Below are 24,650 nucleotides of genomic sequence, written 5' to 3'. Positions count from 1 at the left end.
TGTGTAGCCAGGGGATGTCGACTTTTAATATCAAAAAGAAAATGCAATGTGCTTAACAAAAAAAGCAGGGGAAAGAGATTTTTTAAAATTACTTATTAGGAAAATTTGTTTTATTCATTGATTAGTCTTTTTCCTGAATATGCATATAGATACATCTTAAATACTATTGTCAGAGTATGATCTTTGGAAAATTGGGCAACTGTTTACTCTGAAAGATAACTTAAAGTTAAATTTATATAGTTAACAATGGCAATCACAAACAAATATGCAAATTATTCAAAAGTAATAGGATAGAAGCTTAGGACCAAGAAAAGTGGAAAAGTAATTGTAATTTTTATTACAGTTTGAAAGGAAAAGAGTAAGATAATTCATAGAGAGGTTTGCTATGAAAATTAAGCATTTATTTCATATGATAGTGACATTTTTTATATTAGCTCATGAACTCTCCTTCTTGCTCTTTGGAAGCTACAAACATGAAATAGAATAAATGGCTTATGGCCAAAATTGCAAAAATAAATGAAAGGTCAGCTACAGCCTTGTATTTCCAGATCCATGATGCAAAAGTTTCCTCTAACAGCTTGTTTTAAAAAACAAAAATGTCCACAAAAACAGAAGATGAACAATTTCAGTCTCATAGCCCTAGTTGCTAAAAGCCTGGAAAATGAAGTTACAAAAGGATATAGAAACCATTCTTAATTTTTAATATTAGTGTTTTCTAATGTTAAAGTATACCTTCATGTTAATACAGTGACTAAGTATACAGGCTATGACTAGACAGATAAGGTTAAGTTAAAATCCTATTCTGTTTACTTACTAATGTAATCTAGGTGAAGTCATTCATCTTATCTGAATCTGCTTGATGAAATGGAGAAATAAGAGTCCCCACTTCACAAGATTAATGAGAAGGTAAATGAGAGCAGGCATATTACCCAGTGCATGGTACATAAGAAACATTCGATAAATGTTAGCTGCTGTAATTATACAAACCATAAGTTATGAGTTGTTATGCAAACATCCTATTAGTTCTCATCCTGAGAATTTAACTCTAGCACATCTGAAAGGTGCAGGCAAGAGCATGGGGAAAGAGGAGCCTAGAAGAGCCAAAGATTTTTTATTCAAAGAGCTTTTGTCTAATACGTTAGTGTAAAAGGAAACAAACTTATACTCACACATGCACACACACACCCCTTACATATTAAATTAACCTAGGATCATAAAAATGTGAATTAATAATTTTTTAAAAAGCAGAGTCTCTAAGCCACAGGAGAACGTGGTTAAAAATTTGGAGATTTAGATTGATCATGGAGAGTTATATTTAAACATGATTACCATGTTGCCAGTGGGAAGTGCTTCTTAGAATAATCAGATTTGAGAAGGCTAATAATAGAACACTAGATCTGCAGTTGCCTCTGAGTCACTTGGCTGAGGAAGGGGAAAGCTGAACCCACCATGAGGCATAACTATTGAATGAAAGCCGCTTAAGGACCGCAATGGAAAGAAATCACCAATTTCATAATTTCCAGTCTCTTCAATTGTGGGTTTTTTCCTTTAAGCAATCAAAATGATTAAATCTGTGACTTCTTAAAGGGTTAGGACTCTGTTTTATTCATTTCTTATCCCCATTGCCTAGCACAGTTTCTGGTACATGCTTGGTGCTCAGTACAAGTCTGGTGGGTTTAATGAATGAAGGTTCTGAGTGAGGGAAATAGCACAAAGAGGAAAATTCTATATTTCTACTACTACAAGAGATCTTGAGACAGCTTTAAGTTTTATATTTGTGTTGCATGATCTTCTTCTTCTTCTTCTTCTTCTTCTTCTTCTTTTGAGGAAGATTAGCCCTGAACTAACATCCCCCACCAATCCTCCTCTTTTTGCTGAGGAAGACTAGCCCTGAGCTAACATCCATGCCCATCTTCCTCTGTTTTATGTGGGACGCCTGCCACAGCATGGCTTGACAAACAGTCGTAGGTCTGCACCCAGGATCTGAACCAGCGAGCCCCGGGCCACCAAAGCAGAACCTACGAACTTAACCACTGCACCACCAGGCCGGCCCCTGTATGAGCTTCTGAATGATAGAATTCTGTTCATGCATTTGAAACATGGATAGGATTCAATAAGTTGATTTTGCTGTTGTTTGTTACTTTAAAAAATCAAGCACATTTACAAAATACTTCCTAATTGCTGCCTGCATTACGTCAAAACTATGGCTAGTTTTTCTTTTTAAATCAAATGTTATTTGATTTAAATATTCCAAATATTGGAAATACCTATAATTTCTCATGGACCTGAAACTTTCTACTCTTTGTCTTTATAATGTTTGGGGAAAGATTTTATTTGTTCCAGTTGATTCATTGGCCAAAAGTCATGTGCACTTTATCTCTCTCTTATGTGAGATCTCTTTTAAACTTTGCTTAAAAAACTAATGAGCCAAATTGACAAATGTTGCTTTTTTTAAAAAAAATCTGTATTTCTGAAATGCCATAATCTAGCCCAGCAAACACAATTGGCCACCTTAAAGAGAAATACAGCTTTAAGTAATGTTCAAGTCCCCACATCTTGCCCAGAGAAATATTTCATAAGTTAGTTATTATGTGCTAGTTAATATTATGATATTTCCTTACTAGTTGAATCTTTACTTAGAGGCACATCTGTTGAAGAGTCAATCATTCATTTGACAAATATTTAGTGTCTGCTTGTGAAAGGTACTTTTTGGCTTTAAAAATACAAACTGAATAAGAGAAGCAAGATCTCTACTCTTTTAACTTACATTCTAAAGTTCTGTGGTCACATAATAAGCAACTAAATAAACAAATCAACAAGATTAATCTCAGCTGGTAATTAATATTAAGAAGTCAGTAAAACAGAATGCTTCAATATAAAGAGATGAGAGGTAATCATTTAAGTTGGGTTCTCGGGTAAAGTAGTCTCTGAGGATACTATTTTTGAGCTGAAATCTGAATGGTGCAAAGGACCCAGCCATGGGGAGATCTGTGTAAAGAGAAAATAAACAAAAAGAAAAATGTGAAAGTCTTAAAGCGATAATAAACTTTTAATTCTCAGAAAGATGCCACCCTCGTCAAAATCCTAGCAGGCTTTTTTGTAGAAATTGGCAGATTCATCTTCAAATTCATATGTAAATGTAAAGGATGCAGAATAGCCCAAAACAACTTTGGAAAAAGTTAAAGTTTCAAGACTTACACTGACTAACTTCAAGACTTACTGTAACATCACAATCTCTAATATTGGTGTCAGGATAAAGATAAATCAACAGAGCAGTGGAACACGATAGAGTCCAGAAGTAGAGCCATATATATGTGGCCAATTGGCTTTTATATAAGATGCAATTCAGTGATAAAAGGAAAATCTTTTCAACAAATATTTCTGGTAAAATTGGATATCATTAGAAAAAAGAGCATTGATCCATACCTTATACCATATAAAAAATTAACTCAAATGGATCATAAACATAAATGTAAAGCCTAAAACTCTAAAATTTGTAGGAGAAAACAACATTTTTGACCTTGGGTTAGACAAAGAAGTGTCTAAAAATGAAATCAAAAGTATAATCCATAAAACAAAAATTTGATAAATTTGGACTTTATCAAAATTAAGAATTTGTGCCTTCAGAAAGATGTTAATAAGAGAATAATAAGACAAACCACAGATTGAGATAATATATTTCCAAATATCATATATGATAAAAAGGCCTGATCCAAAATATATAAAGAACTCTCAAACTCAATATGAGGAAACAAATAGCTCAATTTTAAAAATTGAGAAAAAGATTTCAATAGACCCCTCTCCACAGAAGATATACAGATGGTAAATAAGCATATGAAAAAATACTCAACATCATTAGTCATTAGTCTAATACACACCTATTATAAATTATAAATTAAAAAGACAGACCATACCAAGTGTTGGTGAGAATGTAGAGCAACTGAAACACTAATACATTGCTGGTGGGAATGTAAAATGGTATAACCACTTTGGAAAACAGCTTGGCAGTTTTATGAAAAGTTAAATATATATCTACCATGTGGCCCAGCCATTTACTCCTAGGTATTTACCCAAGAGAAATGAAAGCATATGTCTATGCAAAAACTTGTATACCAATGTTCATAGCAGCTTTATTTATAACCGCCCAAACTGGAAGGAATCCAAATATTCACCAAAGATGTGTGGATAAACAAATTGTGCTACAGCCATGCAATGGAATACGATTTGGCAATAAAAAGGAATGAACAACTCATACTGATACGTGCAACAACATGGGTGAACCTCAAAATGATTATGCTGAGTAAAAAAGGCTAGACGAAAAGAGAAGACACACTGTATTATTCTATTACATAAAATTCTAGAAAAAGTAAACTTATCTACAGTGACAGAAAGCAGATTGTTTGTTGCCTGGAGCATTAGTGAACAAGACAGGGCATGAGTGAGGAACTGCGAAAGGGCAAAAGAAAATCGAGGATGCTAGATGTGTCTGTTATCTTGATTGTGATCATGGTTGCATGCGTGCGTGTATACAAATGTCAAAACATCAAATGGTAGACTTGAAGTGAGTTCAGTTATTATATGCTGATTATATCTTAATAAAAGCATCTATCTATCTATATATGAATGTACCTGGAGAGTAGTGAAGGGGATAATGATCCAGGAAGAAATCAGAGAGGTGTTAGCTGCTGGATCACATCGGATCGTAAAGACCACCGGGAAGAGTTTGGACTTTGTTCCAAGTATCATGGGGAGCCATTGGAAGATTTTAAGTAGGGGTGTGATTTGATTTGATTTATATTCTAGAAGGATCATTCCAAGTGATATGTGGAGAATGAATTATAGAAGGGCAGCAAAGAGACTAATAAAAAGGCTTTTCAGTAGTCCTGGCAAGAGAAGACAGTGGTTTGAACTATGGTAGCAGGAGTGGAGATGGAGAGAAAGATATAGGAGGAACATAAAATTTCACTGCTATGAATGGCTTTTCGGGTTTTTTAAATTATAAGGATATATGGTTTGGAATATTCTTTGCAAAGCGTGGTTGTAGCCTGGGCTTCAGTTTACCTGAAGTACCTGCATTGTACTACAGCCCATCTTACTAGTCATCTGTTTTCTATTTGCTCTGCTTTGGGCGGTCAAGTACTAGCCCTAGTTAAAGCACCAAGGATTTCCTTTTCTCTTTACTGCTGCCCAGTCCTGCCTCCCAAAGAGGATATGCAATTTGTAAATTCCAATTCTGTGGGGGTGGTGGGAGGGAAGAGGGATAGGAACTTGAAAAAAAATCCTACCAGAGGATCCCCTGAGATGCCTTACAGACTGCTTACTAGCTTACTGGCTAAATTTTGGTGTTACTCTAGGTTTTTTTCTCTTCTTTATGAAAAGTATTTTTTTTCCAATTATTTTATTGAGGTCATAATGGTTTACAACATTGTGTAATTTCAGGTGTACATCATTGTTTAGCAGTTTCTGTATGCACTGCATCACACTGACCACCAGTAGTCTAGTTTACATCCATCACCATAAATATGTGTCCCTTTACCTATTTTGCCCACTCCCAAGCACATTCCCCTCAGGTAACGACTAACCTGTTCTCCTTATACATGTATTTCTTTATCTTCCCCATATAAGTGAAATCATGCAGTATTTATCTTTCTCTGTCTTGCTTATTTCGCTTAACATCATACCCTCAAGTTCCATCCAGGTTGTTGCAAATGGGACAATTTTGTCTTTTTTTATGGCTAAGTAGTATTCCATTGTATATATATGCCATTTCTTCCTTATCTGTTCATCCGTAGAAGGGCACTTGGGTTGCTTCCACATCTTGGCTATTTTAAATAATGCTGCGGTGAATGTAGGGGTGCATAAATCACTTTGAATTGTTGATTTCAAGTTCTTTGGATAAATACCTAATAGTGGGATAGCTGGATCATATGGTATTTCTATTTTTAATTTTTTGAGAAATCTCCACCCTGTTTTCCGTAGTGGCTGCACCATTTGTATTACCACCAGCAGTGTATGGAGGGTTCCCTTTTCTCCACATCCTCTCCAACATTTGTTATTTTTTCTCTTGTTAATTATAGCCTTTCAGACAGGTGTAAGGTGATATCTCATTGTAGTTTTGGTTTGCATTTCCCTAATAATTAGTGATGCTGAACACTTTTTCATGTGCCTGTTAGCCATCTGTATTTCTTCTTTGGAAAAATGTCTGTTCACATCCTCTGCCCCTTTTTTGACTGGGTTGTTTGTTTTTTTCTTGTTAAGTTGTATGAATTCTTTATATATTTTGCAATTTAACCACTTTTTGGATATATGATTTGCTAATATTTTCTTCCAGTTGGTGGGTTGTCTTTTCATTTTATTCATGATTTCCTTTGCCTTGCAGAAGCTTTCTAGTCTGATGTAGTCCCATTTGTTAATTTTTCCTTCTGTTTCCCTTCCTTGAGTAGACATGGTGTTCAAAAAGATGCTGCTAAGACAGATGTCAAAGAGTGTACTGCCTATATTTTCTTCTAGGAGTTTTATGGTTCCATATCTTACATTCAAGTCTGTAATCCATTTTGAATTGTTTTTTGTGTATGGTGCAAGATAATGGTCTACTTTCATTCTATTGTGTGTGGCTATCCACTTTTCCCAATACCATTTATTGAAGAGACTCTTTTCTCCATTGTATGTTGTTGGCTCCTTTGTCGAAGATTAACTTTCCATAGATGTGTGGTTTTATTTCTAGGCTTTCAATTCTGTTTCATTCATCTGTGTGTCTGTTTTTGTGCCAGTATCATGCTGTTTTAATTACTATAGCTTTGTAGTATCTTTTGAAGTCAGGGATTGTGATGCCTCCAGCTTTGTTCTTTTTTCTCAGGATTGCTTTGGCTATTTGAGGTCTTTTGTTGCCCCATATGAATTTTAGGATTCTTTGTTCTATTTCCATGAAGAATGTCACTGGGATTCTGATTGGCATTGCATTGAATCTGTAAATTTCTTTAGCTAATATGGACATTTTAACTATGTTTATTCTTCCAATCCATGAGCATGGAATATCTTTCCATTTCTTTATATCTTCTTCAACTTCTTCAATAATGTCTTATAGTTTTCAGTGTATAGGTCGTTCACCTCCTTGCTTAAGTTTATTCCTAGACATTTTATTCTTTTTGTTGTGATTGTAAGTGGGATTGTATTCTTGACTTCTCTTTCTGCAAAATTGTATTAGTATATGGAAATGTAGCTGATTTTTGTAAATTGATTTTATACTTTGCTGTAGTTGTTGATTATTTCTAATAGTTTTCTGATGAATTCTTTAGAGCTTTCTATATGTGGAATCACGTCATCTGCAGTGAGAGTTTTACTTCTTCCTTTCCAGTTTGGATTCCTTTTCTTTCTTTTTCTTGCCTAATTGGTCTGGCCAAAACTTTGAGTACTATGTTGAATAGGAGTGGCGAGAATGGGCACCCTTGTCTTGTTCCTGTTCTCAGAGGGGTGGCTTTTACTTTTTCACTGTTAAGTATGATGTTGGCTGCTAGGTTGTCATATATGTACTTTATTATGTTGAGGTACTTTCCTTCTATAGCCGTTTTATTGACAGACTTTGTCACAAATGGATATTGGATCTTGTTAAATGCTTTCTCTGCATCTATTGAGTGATCATGTGGTTTTTATTCCTCATTTTGTTAATGTGGTGTATCACACTGATTGATTTCTGGATTTTGACCATCCCTGCATCCCTGGTATAAATCCAACTTGATCATGGTGTATGATCCTTTTAATGTATTGCTGTATTTGATTTGCCAATATTTTGTTGAAGATTTTTGCATCTATGTTCATCACTGATATTGGCCTGTAATTTTCCTTGTTTTATGTTGTCCTTGTCTGACTTTGGTATGAGGGTAATGTTGGCCTCATAGAATGAGTTAGAATGTGTTCCATCTTATTCAATTTTTTGGAGTAGTTTGAAAAGGATAGGTATTAAATCTTCTTTGAATATTTGGTAGAATTCTCTGGATAAGCCATTTGCTCCTAGACTTTTGTTTTTTGGAGGTTTTTGACATCTTTACTTGTGATTGGTCTATTCAGATTCTCTATTTCTTCTTGATTCAGTTTTGGGAGGTTGTATGAGTCTAAGAATTTATCCATTTCTTCTAAATTATCCAGTTTGTGGGCATGTGGTTTTTCATGATGTTCGGTTATAATCCTTTGTATTTCTGTGGTATCCATTGTAATTTCTCCTCTTTCATTTCTAATTTTGTTTTTTGAGCCTTCTCTCTTTTTTTCTTGTTGAGTTTGGTTTAGGATTTGTCAATTTTGTTTATCTTTTCAAAGAAACAGCTCTTACTTTCATTGATCCTTTCTACTGCTTTTTAAGTCTCTATTTCGTTTATTTCTGCTCTAACTTTTATTATTTCCTTCCTTCTGCTGACTTTGGGCCTTCTCTGTTCTTCGTTTTCTAGTTCTGTTAGGTGTAGTTTAAGATTTCTTATTTGAGATTTTTCTCATTTGTTGTGGTGGGCCTAGATTGCTATGAATTTCCCTCTCAAACCACTTTGGCTGCATCCCAAAAGAGTTGGTATGTTGTATTTTCATTTTCATTTGTCTCCAGGTGTTTTAAAATTTCTCCTTTTGTTCTTCATTGATCCAATGGTTTTTCAGTAGCATCTTGTCTAGTCTCCACATATTTGTGACTTACTCAGCTTTTTTCCTTGTAGTTGATTTCTAGTTTCATAGCATTGTGGTCAGAAAAGATGCTTGATATGATTTCAATCTTCTTAAACTTATTGAGGTTTGCACTGTTTCCCACCATATGATCTATCTTTGAGAATGTTCCAGGTGCACTTGAAAAGAATGTGTATTCTGTTGTTTTTGGATGGAATACTCTATATATCTAAGGCCATCTGGTCAAGTATTTCATTTAAATCCAGTATTTCCTTGTTGACTTTCTGTCTGGATGATATATCCATTGATGTAAGTGGGATGTTGAGGTCTCCTACTATTATTGTGTTGCTGTTAAATTTTCCTTTTACGTCTGTTAATAGTTGCTTTATGTACTTTGGTGCTCCTGTGCTGGGTACATATATATTCATAAGTGTTATGTCCTCTTGGTAGAAAGTCCCTTTTATCACTATATAATGCCCCTCTTTGTCTCTCATTGTCTTTTTTATCTTGAAGTCTGCTTTGTCTGATACAAGTATGGCTACACCTGCTTTCTTTTGTTTGCCATTAGCTTGGAATATCATCTTCCACCCCTTCACTCTGAGTCTATGTTTGTCTTTAGAGATGAGATATGTTTCCTGGAGGCAGCATATCGTTGGGTCTTGTTTTTTAATCCATCCAGCTACCCTGTGTCTTTTGATTGGAGAATTCAATCCATTTACATTAGAGTGATTATTGATGCATGAGGGGTGAATATTGCCATTTTATCTCTTTTTTTCCAGTTGTTCTATATTTCCACTGTTTCTCTTCCCTTGTATTCTGACTGCCCTTGCAGTTGGGTGGTTTTCTGTGGTGGTTTTCTGAGCTTTCTCTTTATTTATGAATTGTGTCTCTGTCCTGATTTTTTGTTTATTGTTCACCATGAGGTTTGTATAAAAGATCTCATAGATGAGATAGTCCTTTTTATGATAGCCTCTTATTTCCATTTTCCTAAGCAGGTTCCATCTCTTTCCTCTTTCCCTTCTGAGTTTTTTTGGTCACAAATTATTGTGTTTCATGTTGTGAGTTTGTCACTAAGTTGAATATAGTTACTTTTAACTGTTTCTTTCCCTTTATCTTTTATGTTATAATTTAAGTATTTACTACCCGGTTCTGAAAGTGAGCTGCAGTTTTCTGATTTTGCCTATTTATCTCCTCGCTCAAAGCTTTGTAGACCATTGCCTTTTTGTTTCAGATATGAGGGCATCCTTGATTATTTCTTGTGGAGGAAGTCTAGTGGTGAACTCCCTCAGCTTTTATTTATCTAAGAAAGCTTTTATTTTTCCTTCATGTCTGAAGGATAGTTTCACTAGATAGAGTATTCTTGGCTGAAAGTTTTTGTCTTTCAGTATTTTGAATATATCATTCCATTCTCTCCTAGCTTGTAAGGTTTCTTCTGAGAAATTCACTGAAAGCATGATAGGGTTTCCTTTGTAGATTATTTTCTTCTGCCTTGCTGACCTTAATATTTTTCTTTGTCATTGACTTTTGCCAATTATAGTAATATATGCCTTGGAGAAGGTCTTTTCACATAGATGTAATTAGGAGTTCTATTGGCTTCCTGTATTTGTATGTCCAGATCTTTCACCAGATTTGGGAAGTTCTCAGGTATTATTTCTTTGAATGATCTCTCTGCTCATTTCTCAATCTCTTCTTCCTCTTGAATACCTATAATCCTTATGTTGCTTGTAATAATTGAGTCAGATATTTCTTGAAGAATTCCCTCATTTTTTTTAAAGATTTTATTTTTTCCTTTTTCTCCCCAAAGCCCCCCAGTACATAGTTGTATATTCTTTGTTGTGGGTCCTTCTAGTTGTGGCATGTGGGGCACTGCCTCAGCTTGGTTTGAGGAGCAATGCCGTGTCTGCACCCAGGATTCAAACCAACAAAACACTGGGCCACCTGCAGCGGAGCACGCGAACTTAACCACTTGGCCATGGGGCCAGCCCCAGAATTCCCTCATTTTTAAACTATCTTAGTTCTCTCTCCTCCACCGCCTGAAGCATTTCTATATTTCTAACCTCTAAACCACTAATTCTTTCCACCATAACATCAGCTTTATTTTTTAAGGATTCTATGTTATTTATTATATCAATAATTGTGTTCTTCATATCCAGAATTCCTGCTTGTTTTTTCTTTATTGTTCCAATCTCTTTGGTGAAGTATTCCTTCTTCTCATTATTTTTATTCTTGAGCTCAGTTAACTGTCTTTCTGAGTTTTGTTGTAACTCATTGAGTTTATGACAGCTATTTTGAATTGTGTGTCATTTAGGTGTAATTTTCTGTGACTTCAGGGTTGGTTTCTGGAGACTTGTCATTTTCCTCCTGCTGTGAATTGTTCCTGTAATTTCTCGTGGTGTTCAATGAATTAATCCTTTGCTGACATCTTTGTGGTAATATCAGGTCACAGTTTCCACCTGTTACCACTAGGGGGAAGCAGGAGCTGTGTTTCTGATCCCACCCCCTCTGCTAGAAGTTGTGTGGGTATGGTGGGCACTCCCAAAGGCTGGGAAAGCATTTGCTCAAGAATGGAGGGCTACCGCCACCTCTTCTCACAGTCACACTGAGACACGTTCCCACTTGTGGGGCTGCAGCAGCACTATGGGCCCTCCTGCCATTCAGGAAAGCATTCATACACATGCAGGGCTGCTGGGGAACAGTAGAGGAGCTCACCTATCTCCACTATTTCTCAGGGACCCAGTCCATCCACCTTCAGATGTATAGCTGTGTGGGTCTCTCAGGTGTCCTGTTGTGCCGTTTGGGTATCCTCCATTGGTCAATGAATGTCAATTTAGTTGTAATTAAAAGAGGGAGAGATAAAGGGAACAGTTCACTCCACCATGTTGCTGACATCTCTCCCCTTACTTCAGAATTCTTGTTATGAAAGATAGATCCCATAGTAACCCAGAACTTTAGAATTATTTAGCACAATTCTGTCTGAGAAAACCAGGGAACCCATTCATATATGAATTCACTCATTCATTTAGTTTTCCCATTCATTCTTTCAATAAGCATTTAGTGGTATATATTGAAAGCAGAGAAATGAAATAAAAGCAAGAGATTGTGGCTGAGTATTATTTCAGCTACCCCTGATTTATTCAGTAGACACTTTCCTTACTTGTCCTAAGTAAAGCTGCTTTCTTTTAGAGCTAAAAGAGCCCACATTTGCATCAAAGAAAACATAGACTTTCTTCAAAGACAGATGATCTTGAATCACTACAAGGTGTCTAGCTATAACAATAGGTTTTAACAGCTGCAGTGAAAGGTCTACTTAACCCAGCTATTTATATACAGATACGTCTTCCATAGCACTGAACAAATCCTTTCAAATTAAATCATTTGGTGAGCACTTAAATGTTGAAGTAATGTTACACTAATGCCAGCTGATAAAGAACCCATCACCACCCCCCATGCCTCAAATCCGCCCCACCCCCATTCTAGTGATCAGTCCCTCCTTTAATCCTGAGTCCACTTCCAAAACAGAGGAAAAGAGGGAGGAGAAATGACAGGTACCTAATGATAGTGTGCTCTGTAATCAAATAATTTATAGCTAATAATTGAAGAATAATGAAGCTCTTGATTCCATAGCCAATATTGTTGAACTACAGAATTCATATTTGAGGATCTTACTGTGAGGCAAAAAATGGAGGGAAGCACGAGAAATCTGGTATTTATCCAGAACTTCACCAAAGGTCAGGAATGAACATTTATTGAGGACATTCTAGGCCTTGTTTATGCTTTCCTATGCTACCTCTGTTCAGCTCTTGGAAGTCTGTTATCTAGGAATTATTATCTACATTTTTCATTTGTAGGCACTGAAACTTGGAGAGGTCACACAAGAATGGAGACTTGCATTCAAAACACTATGGTTCTCTTTCCACCTCATCAGGGGCTCCCTCTCATTCTCTTCTGCTGATTTTTTAACCCCTAGACACCAGAGTGCCCCAGCCTTAGTTCTTGACTGTCTTCTCTGTCTCTTTCTAGATCTCAATCAGCCTCAATAGTTTATTGTCTTATACATGCTGACGACTTCAAGCTTTATATCTGGCTGTCTCTCCACGTTTTGTATTTAGCTGCCTACCTGACATCTCCATTTGAATGTTTAATAGGCATCTCAACTTTTTCACGTCCAAAACTAAACTCTTAATTCTCACAGTCCCAAAACCTGTTCCTCCTACAGTTTTACCCATCTCAGTTAATGACAATTCTGTCCTTTTCACTTACCTCTTTTTTTCATCCTCCACCTTAATACGTTACCAAATCTTATTTGTACCTTCATATTATAACAAAATCTAATCACTTCTCACAAGCTGCACAACTAATATCTTAGACCAAGCCACAATCTTCTCCCACCTGGATAATTGTAATAGCCTTTTAACTAGTCTCTTCCTTCCACCTTGTCTTTGCTACAATCTATTCTCAACAAAGTAGACAGAGTGATTCCTTGAAACACCTGTCACTTCTCTCCCCAAAATTCTCCAAGGTTTTTAATCTCATATATCAATGGAAACTAAAGTCTTTAGAGACTTTAGTTACAGACTTTAGTTTCTCCGAGGTTTACATGAGCTGGCCCTACTACCTTGCCGACCTCATCTCTTACCACTTTCTCCTTTGCCCACTTTGCTCCAGTCACACTGGCCTTGCTGTTTCTTGAACATTCCAAGGCTATTTATACCCTAGAGATTTTGCACCTGCTATTTCCTCTTCCTAGAATGCTCTTCCCTCAGGTAGCCATATAGTTTACTCCCTCACTTCCTACAATTCTCTACTCAAATATTACTTTATTGAAGATGCCTTCCCTGATCACCATAAAGTAGCAACTTCCACCCCTCAAAACACCCCCATCCCCCTTACTTTCTTTATTTTTCTCTATTGCATTTATTACTAGACATATAATGCATTTGACCTTTTTTTCCTGGCTGTTACCACTAAAGTGTAAGCTCCATGAGAACAGGGACTTTGTTTGGTTCTTACTGAATGCCCAGCACCTACAACAGTATCTGGCATGTATTAGATTGAATTATAAAAAATTATTTTTCATAGTTCAGACAGAGTTGAATATTGGTATTCACATGGTTCAATTTAATTAGTAGGTTCTCAATAAATAATTGTTTAATCAATTAAAAAATTAAATGTATGACAGCCTAATTCCAAAGCCCATGTTCCAAAGTATAATTCTGCTTCTCTCTTAATGAAGTTGCTTTCTGATGAAATATTTCCTATTTTTCAGAAGTTCCTATATTTATTGAAGGTCATGAAGTTTGGAACATTAGTTACAGGCATTTATATAGCTAGAAAAAAATAATACAAGTATTCTTGTGCTTTCTAATTGTTATGGAATTGCCTGCTAACAGATAGGGTTTGTTCTTTGTCTCTTAAGAAAAGCCAGACTGGATGTGTCAGGTCTGAACGGTAGGCAATGTCCCTGAATTCAGCTACTTGGGCTCATGCCTTGATGTCAGCCAGTAGCTGGTCATGGCAAAGTGCTCCTCTGCTATCAGTTCATGACTCAGATTTTCCTTATGTGGCAAACTTGAAAATTCACAAGCAAAAAATGTATTCATTCAACAGAGATAGTTAACTTTTAGTTACACTTTAACTTGGAATAGATTTCTCTTCAGTTCCATAAAAATCTAGCATGCAATATGTGCTACAATAAAGAATTGTAGCACAATGGTAGCTACAATAAATAGCTAGCTGCTATAACAGATAAACCCCAGATCTCAGGGGATCAACACAAGGAATGTTTATTTCTCATTCATGTTGGAGTACAATGCAGGCTGACTGGCTGACTCTCTTCTTATTCTTTATTCAGGGTCCCAGACACTGTCCATTTTGTGACCCTTCCCCTAGGTCCTTAGAATCCTCTCCATTCAGTAGATGAGAGAAGAGAGCAAGGATCCTCTGTGGGAGGATTTATTTTCTGGGTCCACATATTAGTCAGGGTTCTCCAGAGAAACAAAACCAAAAGGATACACACACACAGATATATATGGAAAGAGGATAGTATAGGAAAGACGATAGGCTATACAATAGGATATATATACATATATATATATATATATATATATATATATATATATATATATGGATCTTCCCATATATATTTTTCATTTAGAGATTTATTATAAGAGAGATTTATTATAAGGAATTGGCTCTTCAGACTATGGAAACTAACAAGTCCTAGGATCTGCAGTCAGCAACTGGAGACATGGGAGAGCTAATGGTATAGTTCCAGTCTGAAGTTGGCAGACTCAAGACCCAGGAAGAGCCAATATTTCAGTTGAGTGCAAAGGCAGGAAAAAACCATTGTGCCAGCTCAAGGCAGTCAGGCAGCAGGAATTTCCTCTTACCCAGCCTTTTTGTTCTATTCAGTACTTCAACTGATTGGATGAGGCTCACCCATGTTAGGGAGGGCAACCTGCTTTACTCAGTCTACTGATTCAAATGTTCATCTCACCCAGAAATATCCTCACAGAAACACTCGTGCTTAACCAAAGATCTGGGCACCCTGTGACCCAGTCAAGTTGACACATAAAATTAACCGTCATAGTCCATAAGTAACACACACAACTTATTCTCACACTTGTGCCCAGAACTAAGTAATATGGTCACCTAACTATATAGGACACTGGGGAAGAGTCAAACTGTGTCCAGAAAGACAAGAGAAGACATATACTGGTGAGTACCAACAGCCTCTGCAAAGCTGCGTAGCTGTGTATTTACTCTCTGGTATTCCTCAATGTTAGCGCTTGTTATAAAATTTTGCAAAATTGGTGTGCAAAAAATGGGAGGAATTTTGTGGCATTTGGAGAAAATATCAGTTGTTAAAATTATTTATAATAAAATTTCAACTACTGATTCCTTTCACAGTTATTCTAAGTAATTCAGCCAGTTATGGAAAACTCCATCTTGTTCCTATTTTTGTTAATTTTAAGAACATGTTTCATATATTCAACTGCATTTTAAAAAAATAATAAGCAATTTTCAAAAGGCAAAACATTTTTAAAAGCTCCCAGAGATTGCATGATTCCATATATATGAAATGTCCAGAATAAGCAAAATCTATAGAGAAAAGAATTAAATTAGTGGTTGCTTAGGGCTGAGGATGGAAAGAGGTGAATGAAGGGTGACTGCTACAAGGTTTCTTTTTCAGGTGATGGAAATGTTCTAAAATTAGATTGTGGCAATGGTTGCACAATTCATTAAACAGACTAAAAGTCATTGAATTGTACACATTAAACAGATGAATTTTGTGGTATATAGATTATATCTCAACAGCTTTTTTTCTTATAGCTAATCTATTTCACTTAATTTTTCTTATTGATAAAAGCTTTGAGATTACCTCTTAAACTATCAGTTAGCCAGTCACCTAGTCAGCAAGTCAGTCAATAGACACCGACTGAGGGCACTGTACTGGGGCCTGGAAGTAGAAACACAAATAAGACCATGGCGTCTGCCTTCAAGTTCACAATCTAGAGAAGGAGTCGGACTTATATGAAGTACAATGTGCTATACTTAGGCTGCTATAAGGTAATACAGAGCAGGAGAAAGGCTTATAATACATAAGTGTTTTTTAATATTTATGGCAATTGCACTTTCCACAACTGGAAGAGATTTTTACTTCCCCAATTTCAAGAAGGCTTATACTTTCCATATTTGTGCTTAAGTCAAAATATTTCCCTTTTTCCATTTATTTCGTTAACTTATATATTAATTCAATACATATATACCAGTAGGGTTGTTAGATATTCACAGTTTGTTATGTACACAGAGGATTACAGTCCACCACATGAATTCCATATTTGTCTCAAAGACTTCTTGGAGGAGATGATACCTTGGTCTTGAAGGACAAGTAAGAATCAAAGAGAGGAGTAAGGACAGAATAGGGTACACAAAAGCATAAGGAAAAAACCATATTTGGAGAACTTCATTCTATGTCTCTTTCAATATTAGTTAAAATAAATATTAGCTGTGGCAGCAGATACACCCCCAAAATTTTAGTGCCTTAGCATAACAGCAATTTTTTTTTTTCTTGCTCAATAATAAATGGTAGTGCCTGGATGCAGGGGTTCATTTAGACACATTGCAATATTCAACATATGGTTACCAAGGTCACACTGGGTGTTGATATGCATCTAGCAGATGGGAAAGAGAATGGAGGATTACCTGAGACGTTTCCCTGGACCAGGCCTAGATGTGGTGTGTATCACTTCTACCTGCCTTCTCTTGGCCAGATCTCAGTCACACAGTCGTGTCTGAAAGGAGGAGGACTGGGGAAATGTAATTCCTGGGTAGGCAGCTGCTTCCTAGCAACACAACCACTCTATTCCATGGAAGAGAACATAAATCTTTGGTGGACAGCTTGATTTCTGACATTCTAACTTGAATACTTCTATCTTTTATGTCACAAAGTGTAGAATTATGTCTATAGATTATTATTACTTTATCGGTATGCTTTCCAATCAAGTGAATCTGTTGAGAATGATCACAAAGCATGTTCAAATTATCTCTTAAGTAGAAAAGACAAATATCCATTGTGCAGGCTACTAGATGAGATGGGTTTGGAAATAGTTTCTAGGTCAAAACTTCGCAATGGTCTGATCCACCCCATAAAATGTATATTCAATATAACCATGATCCAGAACTCACTTTTTTATCCATCTGAGTTCATATAAGACCCAGCACCAATGAGTGACACATACCAATTTAAAGGTGCTTAGTATCATGAACTAGATCCTAATTGCCTAGGGTATAGTTTTGCTTCCCAATCTTTTGGACAACACTGAGAACACAAGGATCTTCTGTATAACTTGATGACCTCAGCAGTAAAGGGAAGAACTCTTTACTAAGCTATAAGTACATCTTTGGTTCTATTTCCCATGTTCCATGTATACATGTAGCCTTAGACACTCCCATTTTATTACTTTATATGTGTCTCCAATAAAGAATATTTTTAAATTTCTTTAAGCCCTTTTCTGCTAGTAAAATTAGTATTTCCTTGGATTCTCAGCTGCCATTTTGCTCTTTGGCATTAAAATTGCTTTAATAATGTTGTGATTATGTGGTCCATGGAGGAATCCAGTGATTCTGTTTTTGTTTTTGCTTTTAAGTAAAGGGTAAGTAGGGTAAGAGTAGGTAGGAATGAACTCCCTTTCATTGAGTGTTCTTGTAGGAAATAGAGTCAAAATTTAAACTAACACTGTCATTTACTTAGAACTGCATGGCAGATAGGAATGAATGGGGGGTGGTGCTCACACAGAGCCTGGAGATCATTAACCCTAGTTTCTTAACACATCAAAATTACAGGTTTCTCTCTTATATATGAGTACATCCCAAGAGCCCTTACAAGAATTGACTTGTGGTCATCAAAGGAGGAAGTTTCTCATGACAGGCAGAGGAGAAAGGACCTAGTAATATTCATCAGGGAAGGGGAATGTTGACGTAAGCTAGAGAACTTCAAACAGGGGTCACCGTGTTTATCCAATAAAATATTAAGGAACTATAGGCGATCACATACATTATCCAGAGAAGTAAAACATTAAAGAACTATAAAAAGTCTCAATATTTGTTGAGACTTCAATTTTATTTCTCTAGTTATGAGTATGTAGCACAATCTTATCACAGAGGGGATGATTTCTTCATCTGGTGCCTATAGAATGCCAGGCACTGCTTGATGTTTTATAAATGTCTGATTCAATCATCAGAGCAACCCTATTAAGCAAGTATTATTATCCTCATTTTAAAGATGGTATATTAGTTTTCTAGGGCTGCCATGACAAAATACCACAGACTGGGTGCCTTGAACAACAGAAATTAGTTTTCTCACAGTCCTGGAAGCGGGATGTCCAAGATCAAGGTGCTGGTGGGTTGCTTTTTTCTAAGTCCTCTCTCCTTGGCTTGCAGGTGGCTGCCTTCTTGCTGCCTATTCACATGGTCCTCCCTCTGTGCATGTACACCCCTGGTGTCACTTCATGTGTCCCAATTTCCTTTTCTTATAAGAACAGCAATTAGATTGGATTAGGACCTACCCTAACAGCCTCGTTTGAATTTAATCACCTCTATAAGGGCCCTAACTCCAAATACAGTCACAGAGCGTAGGTACTGGGAGTTAGGGCTTCAAAATATGAATTTGGGGGGAGCACAGTTCAGCCCATAACTGATGGGGAAGCTGAAGTTCAAATAAATTAATTTTATTACCTAAGGATAATAACTTATAAATGGCTGAACTGAGACTCCAACTCAAGTATGTCTGTCCTCCAAGCCTCTTTCCACTCTACTGCATCACAGCCCAGCACATTACCCAATGTGTAGATAGGTGATTTAAAGCCCCAAATTTAATGCTCCAAAATTCTGAGCTTCTCTAACTCTACTCCCGTTCATCAAGTGCTAATAAATCTTGTCCTTTGTCTACCAAGTAAGGATTCACTGTGATCTAATATGGCAAGCATGTTAAATAATTCTAGCATAGAGAGCAGGCATTATTTGTGTCCTTATCGTTTTGGATCCAGGACAGATTTGTCTCTTAAAAAGTTTACTTCTTAATCAACTAGTTCTAGCATTTTCATGAAAGCATCATCAAGTTCATTTTAATTTTTAAAATGTGTTATTGACATAGGGAGCCAGTGTCACCCAAAATCGTTTCCTTTCTTGTCATGAAAAATTAAAATTAAAGATGAATTTAGCAAGTTAGCTATATCAGCCTGTGATAGATTGTATTTGGGATGACCACAATAAGATCTTTCCATCTATACACTCTTTTCACAGTTTGATATTGACATTTCTCCAATCAAGAGGTGGGATTTATGTTTCATACGTTTGAATGTGATATGGCCAGTGACTAGAGCAGAAGTGACACTAAGTGACCTCCAAGTCTAGGTCATAAGATGCAATGTAGATTCTTCCTGGTCCCCTTGGGAGGTTCACTCTGGAAACCCAACCAAGATACTGTGAGGAAGCCAAAAAGCCATGTGGAGAAGCCACACATATTCTAGCTGGTAGGCTAAGTGAAGTTCCAGTTGAAAGTCAGCATCAATACCAGGCATGTGAGTGAGGAAACCTTTCAAATGACTCCAGTCCCACTCGCTGTCTTACTGAAACAGGATTCTTAAGGTATTATTTTATATAGCAATAGATAACTAGAAAAGATCTTAGTACCTGGAAAGATGGTGCTATCATCACAAAATCCTAAAACATATGGCATTAGCCTTTGAACAGAGTAGCAGGCAGAAACTGGAAGAGTATCGAAAAACTATTAGTGAAAGTCTAAAGGGTCTCTAGAAGAATGTTGGTGAAAGTCTAAAAGGCCAAGTGTTAGCAGAAGCTGGGGCATCTTGAGTAGGCTGTCAGTGGGAGTTTAAGGGAAAGTAAAGGAAATGTGGTGGGAAGTTGAAGGAAGGAGACTTTTGTAATATAGTAGAAGAATATCTGGGAACACTGCTGCCTGTAGTAACATGGAAAATAGTGCATGTACCTAATGGTGATATTAGTAAGATTTCCAGGTAGAATATTGAAAGTGTCACCCAGCTTCTTCTTGCTATCTATTACAAAATGTGAGAGGACAGAGACAAGTGAAAGAATGAACTATTAAATATAAAGGAGGCAAGACTTTCTATGTTAAAAAAATAAAACTGTTTTTCATTCTCAGTCTCTCCAGACATCAGATGAAACTAAATTTAATAAATGGCTTCTGGGAAGAGTTCAAATCCTGAGCACTATCAGAGAAGTATGTCTAAGGATGAATCCCAGGTGTGATTATAAAACCCTTTATCAAATCCTCAAAAAGATCGAAGACAGTTCCTCGTAGAAACTTTCAGACAAGAAGGCCCAACATCTCAAGGGCATGCCTTTGAGGATCCTCCCCCACTAAACAGTGGGACTTCTGAGAATCTTAAGGGCATCACAGGGAGTCACACAGCAGCCTCACGGCGAAGAGAAGAGAAGGGTTATCTCGAAGAGATTTGTGGATATGGATTTTGTCTAACAGTGTGGGTTATAAATTAATAAACACAAATTCTACAATGTTTTTGATAAAATTATTCTGGTGAAAGCACCTCTATCTTGGACTAAAAGAGACAGAGAGAATATAATATGTAAATCGCCCTTTGGGCCTCTAAGCTTTTATAGACAGAAAGAAGGCATAAGTTTTCTTATGTCAAAAGAAGGATCATTCAGAAGGAGGAGCCAAGATCCCAGAGAGTAGAACCAAGATCGACAGTGAACAACTCGGTGCAATAGGACTGATGCCTAATCAAGAAGTTGGCAACCTCTACCTGGCTGGGTTTCAGGATTTCTGTGGACCAGTAACTGCTGTGCACGTTCGGTTTTCCCTCTTTTTGAATTCAAGTGTCTATAGTAGTTATCCTACACTTGCGTATAGATAAGAGTTTCCATAGGATATTAAAAGAGCAAGAAAGAGTACCTAACCAAGTCTGAGGAAGAGGAAACAAAGGTCAGGCTTAATGAAGTTGGTGATCCATGAGCTAAGTTGTAAGGAAGAGAAGAGTTACCCAGATGATAGTCAGCAGGGAAGAAAGGAGCAAACCAAGGGCATTCTAGGCACAGAAGACAGCTGAACTAAAAGCAGAGAGGCAATAAATAATGTGATGAACGAGGAGAGCTGCAAATAGTTTGGTATTTCCAGGACACAAAGTACAAGGCAAGGGACAATGGATATTATGCCCCAGAGGTAGGCAGGATTGAGATGACAGAAGGCCTTTAGATCTATATATTCAAAATTCATTTGAGGATCCATTCACTATTTTTTTCTCTGTCTGTAAGTGGATTTATAGTTTTTCTTTTTTTCTCACCTTCAGTAATAATATATGTCAAATCATGAGCTAAATGTGGTATTTAATTAATGGTTTGTTGGAAGCCACATACATTAAAATAAATTTAAAAAATAACTATTAAATTAAAATGTTCTTCTGTGAACTACTTAAAATGATACCACTTTGTATGCTTTGGGAATACTCATCTGGATAATGAGGAATCACTGAAGAACTTCGAGTAGTGGAGTGATGTGATTAAATTTGCATTATAGAGAACAATCCAGCCATAGCGCAGAAAATGGATTTGAGGAAGATGAGGCTGATGTCAAGGAGACCAGTTAGGGAACTCATATAGTTACCTAGGCAAGATATTATGAGGGTCTGAATTAGGACACCTAAGATAGGTGTTATTTCAAGTACTTGTCAGATACCAGGTAGGAGTCTAGGTACTACAGATTCAACAGTTGATATGGCTGACAAAGTCCCTGCCCCCATAAAACTTATAGTCTAGTTGGTGGCGGGGGGGGGGGGGGGGTAGGGGTGGGAGGAGACAAACAATAAGCAAGAAAACAAAGGTAAGTAATCTCAAGTAAATAAATAAGAAGATGATGTATTAGAGAGTAGCTGGCTGGAGGAGATAAGGGGCATTGAGGGGGAGACAGGGAGAGGACTGGAAAGTTTGCTTACTTTAAATCAGGGATCAGAGTTGGCCTTTCTGAGGGGGTGACATTTAAGCTGAGACCTCAATAATGAGAAGGAGCCAACCATGAGTAGGAGAGAGTGAAACCATTGGATTTTCAAAATATTTAGGAAATAAAGTCAGATAGGCTAAGACACTGATTGGTAAGAGAGAAGGAGGAGTCAAAGATTACCTAACTTTAAAGTTATACTATTTATCGGAATTCCATTGATCAATGTAACTGGGAATTTTTCCAAATTTTATATAGCTTTACCTTACTTTCACTACAATTCTCTATTAATCAACTTGGTTATCTGTCCCATGTTTGAATATTGAAGCTATCTTTTTTGAAAAATTTACTGTTCATCACCATTTGGTGTAATGCCAAAAATTCTCATCTGAAATGGCTCCATGTTTGTATATCAAATGAAACATTGGCCCTTTTGGTTATTAAATCCACCGTGGTATCAACCATGTAAAATACTCTTTTAAGATCATGAACAAAGCTTTTGAATTGGTGAGTTTAAATGAAAAGTTTTTACCAAGAAAAACCTGCTCATTTTATCCCAAATAAATTAATAAAGTCCCCAAGGGTTTGTTTAATGTATTTTTATGCTAAATATATTCAATATCATGTTGGAGTGATAGCTTCCTTTAGCAGTGCTGGAGACTGCATACAAAAAGCATTTAATTACGAATGTAGTAATTTGCTCAATTGATGACTCTCTTTTATCTGCAAACCATAGATAATTTTCCCTAAGTAAATGCAATCATGAAGATAATATTTAAAACAGGAAAATAAAAATGTATTTGCTTGATATAAACCAAACACTGCATAGTCAAAATTAACTGCCCTAGTGGCAAATAAATATCTCATAAATTGAAATTGCAAAAGTATCATCTGTTCATTTAGGAGCTATTTCTCAGATAAGAATAAGAGGATGTATTTTTGTAAATAACTTGGAGATTTTATTTTCAATTTGAAGCTGATTTTAAAGTAATATTAAAATTGTACTTACTTGTATATTTTTAATACTTTTCAGCAAGCCGTTACATAACAAACAATGGCACCTGATGTTATGCACAATGAATATATAATAAGTATAAATTACATTCTCCTCCCTAGGCTAGATTTTATTCCAAAGACAGAATTTATTGTCTCAAAAGGAGTTCTCCATTGGAAAAGATAGTTAAAATAGAGAATATTTGAAATTTTCAACCTTTCTTTCTTTTTGTCTTGAATGAATCCATATCCTTGACTCTCAAAATTGTTGAAGTTTTTATTTCTAAATTTTTCTACTACCAAATCAGCTATAGCATAAAACTGGAAAGTGACTTTTTAAAAACTTAGAATAAAAAATAGAATTATACTTTTCTGTTACATTTCTCACTTTATACCACTACAAGCATGTGGGTCGTTTTATGACCATTATTTTTTTCTCCAACTCTTCAAGGGCACGAGTCAGGCAGTGAATACCAACTGGGGCCACAAGGGGCAAGGGGGTAAATTCTGTGTAATGGCCATCAGAGACGAGGCCAAGGTGGCACAGACACAGCAGCTAAACCAGTTGCATGCCTTAAACATGGATGGAAGTGAAAATGAATCTGGTTTGACTTTCACTCAACCAAGATTCCCACTTCCACTTACAATACAGTGGACAAGATCTACCTAGGGATAAACAACCATTTAACAACTAGTGCTTCCTTCCCCTTTTGCCAAAGCTCAAAACACTTACCTTATGGCTCTGCTCTGAATTCTAGTAGTGTTCAGAAAAACTAAGTTACTTTTGGTATGACTACTACCGAGATTGCTATCTATAGAGATTTTCTATCAATTGCCTTAAAATATACACCTTCTACTTCTTAAATGAAATATTTACATGGATGGGTTTCAAAAACAAGTCACGAGTTCTTTTCATATCCCTATACCTATCGTTCAAGTATATTAAACTATACTCTGTTAATAAATTTGGACTATAATATCAGGAATGTAGCTGGACTATGGTAGAAAGAGCTCCGACCTCAGAGTAAGAGAACCGGGGCTTGAGTCCCAGTGCTGCTGGTTACTTTGGTTAGATTACTTACACCCCCAAATATTACAGCTTACCTTTGTTCCTTGTTTTCCACATTGCCCTCCATGTATTCTCCCAGCAAGCAAATGATAACTACTCAGTTTTTCCATTCCATCTGGTCTTTACTGTCTCTATATCTTTGCTTAGGCTTGTTTCCTCTTCCTGCCATATCTACCACTCATTTCTACATATCTAAGTCCATCCACCAGAGCTCAAATCTTTTCTCAGAAACAGTTATTTCTTCCTCTCAAGCCCACAAAACTTCTTTAACAGTACACGTGTTATAATGTGTCTGATTGTGTGTTTCCTGACTATAAATCTCCTCCACAAGATTGATCTAATTTGATTAATTTTTGTTACTCCAGTGTCTTGGTGTGATACATGTGTTTGTTCAAAGATTGAATGAGTAAACAAATGCACAAACAATCAAAGGAATCTTTATTTTCTTAATGG

General features: G+C 36.4%; 1 protein-coding gene and 1 long non-coding RNA gene across 42 annotated transcripts in view; one reads left to right on the top strand and one right to left on the bottom strand.

Annotated features, from left to right (window-relative positions):
- ANKS1B (ankyrin repeat and sterile alpha motif domain containing 1B) overlaps window positions 1–24,650 on the top strand; it is a 1,029,975-nt gene that overhangs the window by 540,247 nt on the left and 465,078 nt on the right. The gene's annotated exons all lie outside the window — the stretch shown is intronic.
- On the bottom strand, window positions 2,822–11,542 carry LOC139080283 (uncharacterized). Its single transcript, XR_011534663.1, has 2 exons — window positions 11,350–11,542; window positions 2,822–2,988 (listed from the first exon to the last, which is right to left on the bottom strand). It is a non-coding gene; the product is annotated as an uncharacterized lncRNA (long non-coding RNA).

This window comes from Equus przewalskii, chromosome 29, assembly GCF_037783145.1.
Source record: "Equus przewalskii isolate Varuska chromosome 29, EquPr2, whole genome shotgun sequence".
Taxonomy (NCBI): Eukaryota; Metazoa; Chordata; class Mammalia; order Perissodactyla; family Equidae; genus Equus; species Equus przewalskii.
This window is presented reverse-complemented; position numbering and strand designations above follow the sequence as displayed.